The 12,579-nt window shown below is 37.7% G+C and overlaps 1 pseudogene; it reads left to right on the forward strand.

Annotated features, from left to right (window-relative positions):
- The first annotated feature begins 7,133 nt into the window (after positions 1-7,133).
- On the forward strand, positions 7,134-9,234 carry LOC115688958 (inorganic phosphate transporter 1-4-like; annotated as a pseudogene).
- Positions 9,235-12,579: the final 3,345 nt, after the last annotated feature.

Raw genomic sequence — 12,579 nt, forward strand, 5'->3', positions numbered from 1 at the left:
GTCCTTTCTTCGTAGGGAATCTTTGAGTATTTATAGAGCAGCTTGATAACTCTTGACCGCACTTTTCCTTGAAAGTCGTTTTCCACTTCCTTACGTTTCGCGTTTTAATCGCTTCCTGACTTTTCGATATTGCTTACGCTTCTTGGGCATCACGTAGTAGCTAATTTTCTTCCACGTGTCTCTTTATTTCTTCCTTGATCTTCACGCCCATGGTCATATCTTTACCTTTTGACACGTGTAAATGAATTTTCCGTCACGTATTACCATGATTCCGTGCAAAGCTCGTGATCGTGGATTCATCGACGTCACGTGCAAAGCTTGTGATCTTGGATTCGTCGACATCACGTGCAAAGCTCGTGGTCTTGAATTCGTCGACGTCACGTGCAAAGCTCATGATTTTGGATTCGTCGACGTCACGTGCAAGGCTCGTGATCTTGAACTCGTCGATGTCACGTGCAAGGCTCGTGATCTTGAACTCGTCGATGTCACGTGTAAGGCTCGTGATTTTGAACTTGTCGACACCTCTATGACGTATCCTGTTGATAATTACCTTAGGTCTTCTTAATGCCTCTGGACCTGACTTGCGGCCTTTTTTGGATTTTCGCTATGTGGGCCGTACTTTATATCTTTTGTAACTTGTAAACGGCCCACTCCCACCAGGGATAATTTTGGGTGTCAACAGTTTTATAAATAAATGAAGATGCTAAAGGCTTCCGGGCTTGGATGAGAACAAGCCGATGCCAACTCCAATTGCATCTGTTGAGAAAACCTCTGGAAATTTTAAATACTAATAAAACCATCTCTTACCATTTATGGTTTAATAAATGTGATTGTTGTTTCTATTTAAGTGACTATTGATGATTCAACACCATTGGAGTTATCCGTGGCGCTAAGTGAAATAACTTGAAAGACTTGAAGGACTTTAAGGGTGAACAAGTCAAAGAGAACGGGAAGTTTGTGAGGACTTGGAGAAACCAAATAGGTGAACAGATTTGTGGAAGTTTAATTCATATACGTGCTCAAGAAAAATTGATTTATTTTTGCTTCAAAGAGAATCCCATCTATTATTTATTATAACGTTGGACAAGTATTATTTCCAAAATCGGAGTTTCCATTTATGGAAATGGTAGGATTGCTGAAAAATCTAATTTTATGGGCAACCAAATCTCCAATGATCTTATTACAATCTACAAGGGCCATATTAATCATTCAACAGTTGACTTGAAGATTGACGACTATAAAATGGACCAGTGCAAGCCAATGTAGAGAGAGACAAACTACGAAAATAGAAAAAGTTTTAATCTTGATACATACTGTAAGTGAGTTACTGTTCACACCTGATTTTAACCGAAAGGTTCAACAAAGATAAAGAGTCGAGATTAGGAGTCCTTGATCGCAACAAGGCCCGTTTCTTGGCTAAAAAGAGTCATCTCAATGTTTTTCAAATTTTTTCAAGTCCCATTACATTTTGTCTAAACTTAGGTATTGATTTCTTCAATCATCCAAGGTTGACTTTTGAGTTGACTTTTTGGTCAACCCTCGATCAACATTTTTTGAAGAATGGTAAAATCATCAATTCAATTCTTTGCAATCTTAATTAGACTTCCAATTCTTAATTTTTGCCAAAAAAGTTCGAGAGTTGACTTTTTTGGCCAAACAAAAAATTTTGACCATCGATCGGCAAATTTCAAAATTCATTGACTTCTAGTCATTTTTTTTGGATAATTACCTTCTCGACATTTGATCTAGGGATCATAATGCATCAAAATTTCAAGCTAATTTTGAAAGTTCGAGCTTGAGATGGGTTGGCCAATTCTCAAGCGCGAATTTAGGGCTAATATCGGCCCTTCATGAATAGTGTCAATTAACCATGTTCAAATCCAATTAAGCCAAATTTTCTTAATTTCAATATCAATTTTGGTAAAATCATGGTAATTTGGCAAAATTTAGCCGAAACAACAAAACACGACCAACAAGGTTGGGCTAGGTCAACCCGATTGACCCGACCTGAAAGCCCAATTCAATCAACTAGACCCAATCAAGTGTGATGGCCAAACACATGTGCCTAATTAGAGAAAATCGAGACAATAAAAAAGCCTTGGGCCAACCCGGTCAACCAATGCCGGCACTACCGGATCTAAATTGACCCAACCTATTGGGCCGATCCTCAATTGGGCTCATTCGGCCCACTTAACCAAGACATCAAGCACAATTAACAAAATTATAAATGATCAGAGGATCTCGAGCCAACCCAGTCAACAGGCCTAAGCCCAATTGGGGGATATTCGTCCCATTGGGCCGAACCCGTAGCCCATTAAGAAGCCATGGCCGGCCCTCTCTCCTCACACTCTCAATAATTACAAGAATATTGTTCATGTTAATTACCGAAATGCCCTTTCCATATCATCAATCTAAGAGATGGCTCATCCAAGCCATTCATTTGCCTCTTGATCATGACCATCAAGATTGCCAAGTCATCTATCCATGTGACCAAAATTCAACCAATGAGAACATTTCTTAACACCAAAACAAACAATGTGAACCACTAATAAAATGGAGGGTTAGGATTGCATCTTAGATTTGAATTTTTCCTTCAAATTAAATGAGTGAATCTCTCTCTCTCTCTCTCTCTCTCTCTCTCTCTCTCTCTCTCTCTCTACCAACTAGGCTGACACCTCCCTTGCCTAGTCGTGGTGGTTGATGGCTTTGATCCTCACCGAAAGTCACCCAATCGAGTTGATTTCCCTAGTTGTTTGCTAAGGTTTTATACAAGTTAGGATTCCTTCTATTGAGATTGATCAATCCAAATGATCATTAGATAATGCAAACATTGAATCATAGTCTACTCAATTAACAATATGACATCAAAAGTAACAATTAATGTTCATCTGGATAGACTCGGCCAAGGTGAAATTGAAGACTAAAATTAATCTGAACATGCAATTGCTCATTGATTCTATCGATCAATTCGAATTTCTAGCCTAACTTTCAATCCGATTTCAAAAAATTCCACATCCTATTTAGGATAGTTGATTCCTAGAACTACATTAAGTGATGTTTGATTGCTTGATTTGCATGTATAATTTTCCTTTGAGCATAGCCAAGCCGAATTCTTTGATATATGGAATGTTGACTTTTGAGGTTTCGTATTTGTATTTTTCAATAGGGTTAATACCACAAAAAACCCCAAACTAGTACACCTGTGACAAATTTACCCCAAACTAATTTTTTGACCACAAAAAACCCCAAACTGGTACACCTGTGACAATTTTATCCCAAACTATTTTTTTGACCACCAAAAACCCCATACTGGTACACCAGTGACAATTTTACTCCAAACTAATTTTTTGACCACCAAAAACCCTAAACTGGTACACCTGTGACAAATTTACCCTCCGTTAGTTTCCGTTAAATTTTACTGTCAAATTGCTAAATTTAATGACACATGATAGTTGACAGATGTACCGGTTTGGGATTTTACCCCTTTGTTTGTCACAAGTTTACCAATTTGTGATTTTTCGTGATATTAATCCAATTTAACGAACACTAACGGAGAGTAAATTTGTCACAAATGTATCATTTTGGGATTTTTAGTGGTCAAAAAAATTAGTTTTGGGTAAAATTATCACAGGTGTATCAGTTTGGGATCTTTGGTGGTCAAAAAAATAGTTCGGGGTAAATTTGTCACGGGTGTACCAGTTTAGGGTTTTTGTGGTCGAAAAATAAATTCGGGGTAAATTTGTCATAGGTATACCAGTTTGGGGTTTTTCGTGGTATTAACCCTTTTCAATACATGATACGGCAATTACCATGCTTTGTGGTAGTGATCAACTAGGACAACTAATTGCGGCCCACGACGATAAAAAACGAAAAGAGGAAAACCAACAATTTCTGATCATCACATTGCTCTATCAAATCCCATTTGACTCTCACCACACTGTCTTATTCGCTTGAATTGGAACGTGAATTGTGAAAGTTGGACTTTTCATTAATTCTATTTGTTGGATGAGTGTAGAAGAAGTTTCAAGACTTATCACGAATGTGTGATTAAATCCTAAATCTTTCAAAAAAATACCATGAAGTCATAAAACTTATCAAATTGTGGCAATTAAGTCCATCTAATATGACATCCAAGTCGATTAGCGGAAAATGTTGATATGACATTTCCCTTGAATACCTTTTTGATACGCGCGGTTCTGATGTGAAGACAATTAGGCGCCACATACAACAAAGCTTGAAAACTTAGAAAGATAAAACACAGAAAGATAAAAATTAGAAAGAATAGGAGAATGGATTAAATGAAAAAGCCAAAAATCCTAAAAGAGAAGTGCACATCGAGGCTTGGACTGGGTGAGGGTCGGCGACCCTTGCGTGGGCCTTACCTATGGTTGCGCGAGGGTAGTCGGCAAAGTAGGAGGCGATGACCCTAAGACTTCCTCTAGCGCTATCTCTCTTCTTTATGAGAGTGTATTTTTCTTTTCTTTTCTTTTTTAACTTTGCAGTCTCATTTGTTATATTTGTAAAAACCAGGAGGAAAATGGTATTGTTTTAGTTGTTGCACTTTTCATTAACATAATGGTTACGTAGAAAAGAGAGAGTAATAGAGAATAATCACGTCAGACTTTTTCGTTTGCCAAATTGAATTGAGTTAATAAATGGACTTAATTGCATCAATTTGACAAATTTTAAGACTTAATTGTGTTTTTTTAATATTTTAGAACTCAATTACGAATTTCAGGATTTAATTGTTAATTTTAGAAAGTGTCAGCCACTCCATGTTTAAGAGAATAGATTAAGAAATTATAAAACCCCTTTTGACTTATTAAATTAAATCCTTGCCACCTCGGCATGCTCCGACCGCACAAAGTGCATGCAAAAGTCAACGATTTGATGGCATCATTTGTTGCATAAACGAGCCATCAAATATCGGATTTGTTACAGAAACACAATAATAAACAAAATAGAAAAACACTTGATATCGAATTTACATGGTTCAATCAATCAAACCTACGTTCACTGAAAAGCAGCACGAGATTTCACTATAAATGAAGTGATACAACGAAAATTAAAATCACACTCGAGTCTCTGAAAAATATCAATATTTCCTAATCTATAATTACACCTAATAATCCCGTAGTTCTTACCCCTCACAGTTTTTTTATGAAATAATCTTACAATCTAACATATGAATAATTAGAAATCCTTGCACGAAACTTTTTTACTACCAAACAAAGAACTTGCCAGATGTAAGTTCCACCGCTACACAATTTTTAACTCTCACAATTTCTAGAGAAAACGATGCCATGTCAGTCTTCTCTCTGTTTTTCCCCCTTTTTCCATTTAGCTTGATCAGGTAATGCTGGCGTAAGTTTGAAACCGAAGAACTCAAATAAACAATTCAATTCATTATAATTTCTTGATCCAACTCGACATTATGATTCACAATAATACCATTAAAAAAGTGACACAAACTAAATTGACATGTTCCCATTTTCATATTAATGCAGCCAACTCTCTAATCTTGCTAGAAATGATGTATCGTGCCCCGGATGATGAGGCTGGCTGACCTAAAATCAAATCATTTTTTGTTCTCCAACTTGCCCTTAAAGTTTTCTGTAATCCCTCCGTTGACTACTCGTACTCAAGATTGATAGATCAGCACGTAATTACGTCAGATTCTTGATTATTATAATTATTATTGAAGTAACTATCTAAATGACTAACTACATGTCATTGGTGCAGTTACTTAATCCGACGTTTTGATTGAATGACTCTCGAAATGGGTTTAGAAGATAAAGATTGTAGGGCAACGGTTGACTTTTTGTAATGTCAACTCTCCAACTTGGGTATGATCGAGTCGGGCCCCCACCTGGTATGTCATTGCATGCAAAGATCACGATTCTCATGTCAACCATTTGGTTTCCGTTCACCCGATCGACAAGAAACAAGGAAAAGGAAAAGAAGAAAGAACACCGATAAGACGAGAACATATGGTACACAAGATGCCATATACATGCATAATCAATTTCATGTTTATACTTGAAATTTTGCTAAAATCGACAACTAACAAAATATTTTTGGATACTCGTATCATGACGTTAAGATAACACAACACATGATATGTCCGTTACATATGATAATGTCCTGATGAATGACTCAAACTTCCAATAAACGGGGAGGAAAAGGGTACTAATCGATTTTAATCCGCTTATATGGACAACCAAATGAATCCTACATATCCAAGCAAATTAAACATTTTTCAAATTGAAGTAGAAAGCACTACTTCCATGAAGATTCCCAAAACGGAAATCTGTACGGAAAAGATCAACTCCTAATAGATTATTTAATAGAGTTGACATAGATTCAGGAGGGGGTATATATATGCCCTGAAGATTCCCAATTAATCACATATATAGGTGACACTCCACTCCACCTTTCCTCATCCTCAACACCATCATCATCTTCTTCTGCTTCTTCTGCTTCTTCTTCTTCAGTGCCTCGCCTGCCTCTGCCATTAGAGGGCTTTAGTGCCTGGGGAAGCAGGTGGATCTCTCTCATTGTACTTGTGTTCCTCATTCTGCCATATAAGGCTTCTTCGTAGCGGATTTACTAAACTCGTTGTGAATATCGTACCTTCTATCACATTCTCGTATTGATGTTCATTCGAAGTTTTTGGAAGATGGTTTTCGTGATCCTATTTTTGTGCATAGATTGACGAATTTTTTATCGTTTTTTTTCCTTTTTCGGCGTGCATATAACACCTATAGTAATTAAATGTTTTCTATACATCTCATGAGGTCATCTTATCCCTTAGAAAACTGTTTCGGCGAAATTCTTGATGCGTTCCATCACTAATCATGTAGCAATAAGTCCTAGTTTATGCTAAAAGCAATGTTCTGGGATTATAAATTATCACACTTGATTCCTCCATAATTGATGCCTAGTTACACATGCTGCAGAGCCCCAATTAAATGAAACGTCTCATGGAATTTGTAGAAGCTATCTTCTCAACTTAGAACTCGTGGATCGAACTAGACTTATAACAAACAAACGGATATATTTTTTGAAGTCGTCCTCTGATATCCATTTTAACGATAACTTTGACTGCAAATTACATATAGACGCATCAATCCATGGCTGGGAATCAATCGGCAGTGCTTAACACACTCGATGTCGCGAAGACGCAATTGTACCATTTCACCGCCATCGTCATTGCCGGGATGGGATTCTTCACCGATGCGTACGATATGTTTTGCATCTCCCTCGTCACCAAACTCCTCGGGTGGATCTATTATCATGTAGACGGTGCGCCGAAGCCTGGGTTGTTGCCTCCGAATGTCTCTGCCGCCGTCAATGGTGTGGCATTCTAAGGCACTCTGGCGGGCCAGCTCTTCTTCGGTTGGCTCGGTGACAAAATGGGGCGGAAGTGTGTCTACGGCTTAACCCTAATTCTGATGGTGGTTTCCTCCATCGGGTCGGGACTTTCGTTCAGGGATTCGCCTAAGGGCGTCATAGCAACCCTCTGTTTCTTCAGGTTCTGGCTCGGTTTCGGCATTGGCGGCTACTATCCTTTTTCGGCCACCATCATGTCTGAATACGCAAACAAGAAGACTCGAGGGGCTTTCATCGCAGCAGTTTTCGCCATGCAGGGTTTCGGGATTCTCGGTGGCGGGATAGTTGCTCTCATTGTGGCGAGCGCATTCGACCATAAATACAAAGCTCCTGCATACCAGGTCGACCCTATTGGCTCCACCGTGCCCCAAGCTGACTATGTCTGGCGAATAATCCTGATGTTCGGAGCTCTCCCGGCCGCGCTCACCTACTACTGGTAGAAGAAGATGCCGGAAACCGCCCGTTACACCGCACTAGTGGCCAGGAATGCAAAGCAGGCAGCTGCAGACATGTCCAAGGTAGTTTAACTTCTCATTAGGCATAGTACTTTACTCTCGATAGCCTCCTAAAATTAGGCTGTTAATTAGCGGGTTGGGTATTTTCATGCCATCACAAAAATATATCACCATGATTATAAAGAGCTTTCCATTTTGATGAGTGTAAACATGTCATTTCGGATCAGTTTCTAATTAAGCCATGTCGAGTTAGAACCTCTTTCTATTGATTCATGTCTATTTGAGACATGTTTTCATGTCGTGTTGAGAATTGTCATCCCTAGCTAAAATAGATCTATTTGACGCAGAAAACATCAAATGGGTACACCTATGTAATTAATGAAATGCATGCACAAAGTAGTTGGCACGTTTAAACGCACCAGATAAGAAATTCTTATTAATCAAGTTTTAGTAAAGTTTTAGCACGTCCATCATTGTTGAAGTATTTGCACCATCTCCAGTCCCCCTTTGACTTTTATTTACTCTTATCTGTGATTCTAAGTCACTTGGCAATTTTGTTTAATATCTGTGACAGGTACTACATGTAGATATTGAAGCTGAACAAGAAAAGGTAGATCGGCTCGCCCGCGAGAAAAATTCCTACGGCTTGTTCTCGAAGGAATTCGCCCGCTGCCACGGCCTTCCTCTCATCGGCACAGCCATCACTTGGTTCCTACTGGACATCGCCTTCTACAGCCAAAACCTCTTCCAGAAGGACATCTTCACCGCAATCGGTTGGATCCCGCCGGCTAAAACAATGAATGCAATCCACGAAGTGTACAAGATCGCAAAGGCGCAGACTCTCATCGCCCTATGCAGCACGGTACCTGGGTGCTGGTTCACCGTGGCTTTCATCGACATCCTCGGCCAGTTCTTCATACAAGTCATGGGCTTCGCCTTCATGACAATCTTCATGTTTGCACTTACGCTACCATACAATCATTGGACAAAAAGCGAAAACCGCATCAGTTTTGTGGTCCTCTACTCGTTCACCTTCTTCTTCGCCAACTTCGGGCCAAACGCGACCACGTTCGTGGTGCCAGTGGAGATATTCCCGGCGAGGCTGCGGTCGACTTGCCACGGGATCTCGGCGGCTTCCGGGAAGGCCAGGGCAATGGTTGGGGCGTTCAGTTTCTTGTATGTGGCGCAAAACAAGGACCTGGCGAAGACCGACGCTGGATACCCACCCGGCATCGGAGTGAAGAACTCCTTGATCATGCTCGGAGTCATGAACTTTGTAGGGATGTTGTTGACTTTCCTGGTTCCTGAATCGAAGGGCAAGTCCTTGGAGGATTTGACCGGCAAGAATGAGGAAGAGACGGCTGAAGCAGAAGCGCAAAATGCTTAAATTATTTGATCCAACATCGAGTGATCATAAGGACAGAATAAGAACCTATGTGATTGCCATCTATTTAAGGGGATTGTATTTGAATATGTGTTAAATTTGTTGCTAAATGTGTTTCATTGTACGTCTATTAAATGTGGAATTTGTGAGTAAGTTGGTTATTAATTTACATTTGTGAGGATCACTATTTTGGCTTCACGTTATTTTTTGATTATTTAATTTATTATTCTAATAGTAATGCAATTTATAATTTTCTCTGTTAATCATAATGATATTACTTTGATTTATCATCCTAAGTACTTGGCAATCCCATGTGGCCTTTGGTCATAAGATATATAGTCAAAATGAACTCGATAGAGCTAACAAAAGTAGCACATTTATTTAATGATTACATTTCTAGGAAAAGCCTACTCTTTTTTAATCCAAAAAAATATCTTTTCTGTTTAGTAAATACAGATAAATTGTAATAATTAAAGGACGAACAAAAATCTCAAACGTGCTAATAGCAATTATTACACGATGTGAGATATTGATGGAAATAATGCGCGAAGAAGAAGGAAAAATACACCCTCTTAAATAGTATAGATATATAGTGTGGCGCCAAAGTTCCTCTCGATAATAATCTAAAATTATACATGGTCATAATCTCATTTTTATTATGAAAAGCAATAACTTTTTTTTAATTTTCAAGACAATATATCATCTTTATTTTATTTCTGAAATAATTAAAAAAAATTTCCATTATCATCCAAATTGAAATGTATGTCAAAAACTTTTTTTTTACTTTCTAAAGCAGAAAGCTAAAGTAATCAAAATGGTATCCTAGCTTTGGGATAAATTCAATACTATTACAAAAGGTGGGAATTTATTATGATAACTTTTTCAAAGGTACAGATAAATATAAGAAAAAATTGGAGTAAAGATGAAAATTTGTCTCGCTAGTTACCCTATTAGTTAATAGGCATTTATTCAGCAGCTACGCATCGATATCACCTTTACTTGTAGGAATTTTGTTAGAACACCACCCGGTCAAAAGTAGCTCTTTTGTCCAAGCAGATATGAGAATGAGATTTTGATGCACTAATGTAAATGAATACAATTGTCAAAATCAAATTGCATACCAAGCCGGTGCCTTAACTCTATTCTTAGAACAACTATCTTTAGGGAAAACTGTCCAAAAAGTTTTAAACTTATTGCACTATTGCCAATTCAGTCATGAACCTTTCAATTTTGCCAATTGAGTCATAAATATTTTGTCAACTTGCCAATTGAGCTCATCTAGCCAATTTTGACTGAAATTCGCTGACGTCGATGCCAGCTGTCCTACGTGGCACGGCCGCTGCTGACGTGAATAATTTTTAATAATCTTATAATGATGACATGTCATCTGCATGGTTCGTACATTAGTTAGGGTAAGTCCGTGGTCAATATCCATAAACAAAAAAGCCAACGCACTCATCTTTTTGTTAGGATTACATCATTTATTTGGTCAGCCTGCTATATAAATTACATGGATAATTGTACAACAGCCAATTCAATCTTATCATAATCCTTTCGATTGTACCAATATAGTCCTAAACCTTTTGATAATTTGTCAATTTAATTCTAAATCTTTCTTTATGTCAATTTAGTACTAAACCTTTTATAATTTTACCAATTTAGTCCTAAACCTATTGTTTGGATATTTGGTTGGGAGGACTATAATGGTAAATCGTCAAAATGTTTAGAACTAAATTGGCAAACATCAAAAGGTTTAGAACTAAATTGATACGATTAAAATGTTTAGGACAATTTGGATATTTTGTGACCCTCGCTAGCACAAAAAAAAAAAGCAAAGAGAACAAAAGGAAATGAAAAATAAAGAAAATTTCAAAAAAAAAATCCACGTCGGATTGGAAAATTAAGTAAAAAATTCCACGTTGGACGATTTGTCAAGTTGGCACTCAAATGATCGATTTTACTCCGATGCGATACTTAAGTGAGCAAAAAAGAAGTTATGGCGCTTAAGTGAGCGCCATACGAAAATTATGGCACTGCCGCTGTTATTATCCTATAGAAAATCCTAACCCCTCTCTCTCTCTTTTATAATTTCTTCTATTGTTTTAATTTTTAGTTTTCTTTTTTCTTTCCTTTATTTCTCCTCTGGTATCCTGCGACCCTCGCTAGCCATTGCCAATACCCTGGCGACCCTCCATGGCTAGCAGTGGAATACAAAAAGAAAAAGAAAATAAAAAAAATTAATAAAAACTATATTTAAAAATTCATAATTTTTTTTAAATGCATAAATTGTCCATGTTAGCACCGGCCGTGCCACGTAGGACGATTAGCATCCACGTTAGTAATTTCTAGTCAAAATTGGCCAAAATGACTAAATTGGCAAATTGTCAAAAGATTTATAATTAAATTAGTCAAATTAAAAAGTTTAGGATTGAACTGGCATCCATACCATTTATTTATGGCTTTTTTTTTTTTAATTATCCCTTCTTTTCATCCGTTGTATGTGCAATCTCACCTGTGTCTTCTAATTTTTGCAGAAACACTCTAGGACTAGCAAGAAGCTCTCTTAGAAATAGAGACACTACAAGACCATGGGCTTAAGTTACAACTCATGGGTCTAACCCATTACACACACTTAGCCCAACAAAAACACACATTAGAAACTATCTCTAACTTCCAAGTAGATTAAGATTTTTGTTTATTGGTTTTGGTTAGAGAGACATCCTATCTAGGCTACTTTCTACACGCTTAACTAACCTTGAATTAGCAAATGTGGAACCCTTAAACAATATGTACAAATAGATTCTCGAGTTATAAAAACTTGATCGTTTTATCACTCATCCAATATTCCCTCATGATAATAACCTTTTCTCTCATAATCATAATTAACCGTGACATTCGTAGTTAAGTGGCATGTAAGGATGACATAATTTTGTACCCAAAAATTTAATCTCACTTGTCGAAAGCCGCAGTTTCCTCTTATCAGAAAAACGTGAAGGATGAATAAATTGAGAAGGTTCAATTCTTGTCAAAGCCAAGGAAAAATGTGATATCTACCAAAATAAAATGTTTCCAAAAATTGGAAAGAATTGCTCCTATGATCTGGCCTTAAGTGGTAATAGCTATAGATGGGCAGATAAACAGCACTAATGTCTTTGGACGACTCGCGCTTCAAAATGTGTCCCCTGAAAATGGATTTGATGGTTTACTTGTCTGCACTCAATTGTGTTGGGCACTACAAAACTTTGGGATTCGACTGGTGAGAAAAGTCGTCATGCATATTCAGACTTTTGAGGCATGATCTGCTCTTCATGAATTTGTCGAAACTCCCATTTCGTGGTGGACACCAAC

This window comes from Syzygium oleosum, unplaced genomic scaffold (assembly GCF_021117445.2).
Source record: "Syzygium oleosum isolate NSW1041296 unplaced genomic scaffold, Sole_v2.1 Sole_v2.01, whole genome shotgun sequence".
Lineage (NCBI taxonomy): Eukaryota > Viridiplantae > Streptophyta > Magnoliopsida > Myrtales > Myrtaceae > Syzygium > Syzygium oleosum.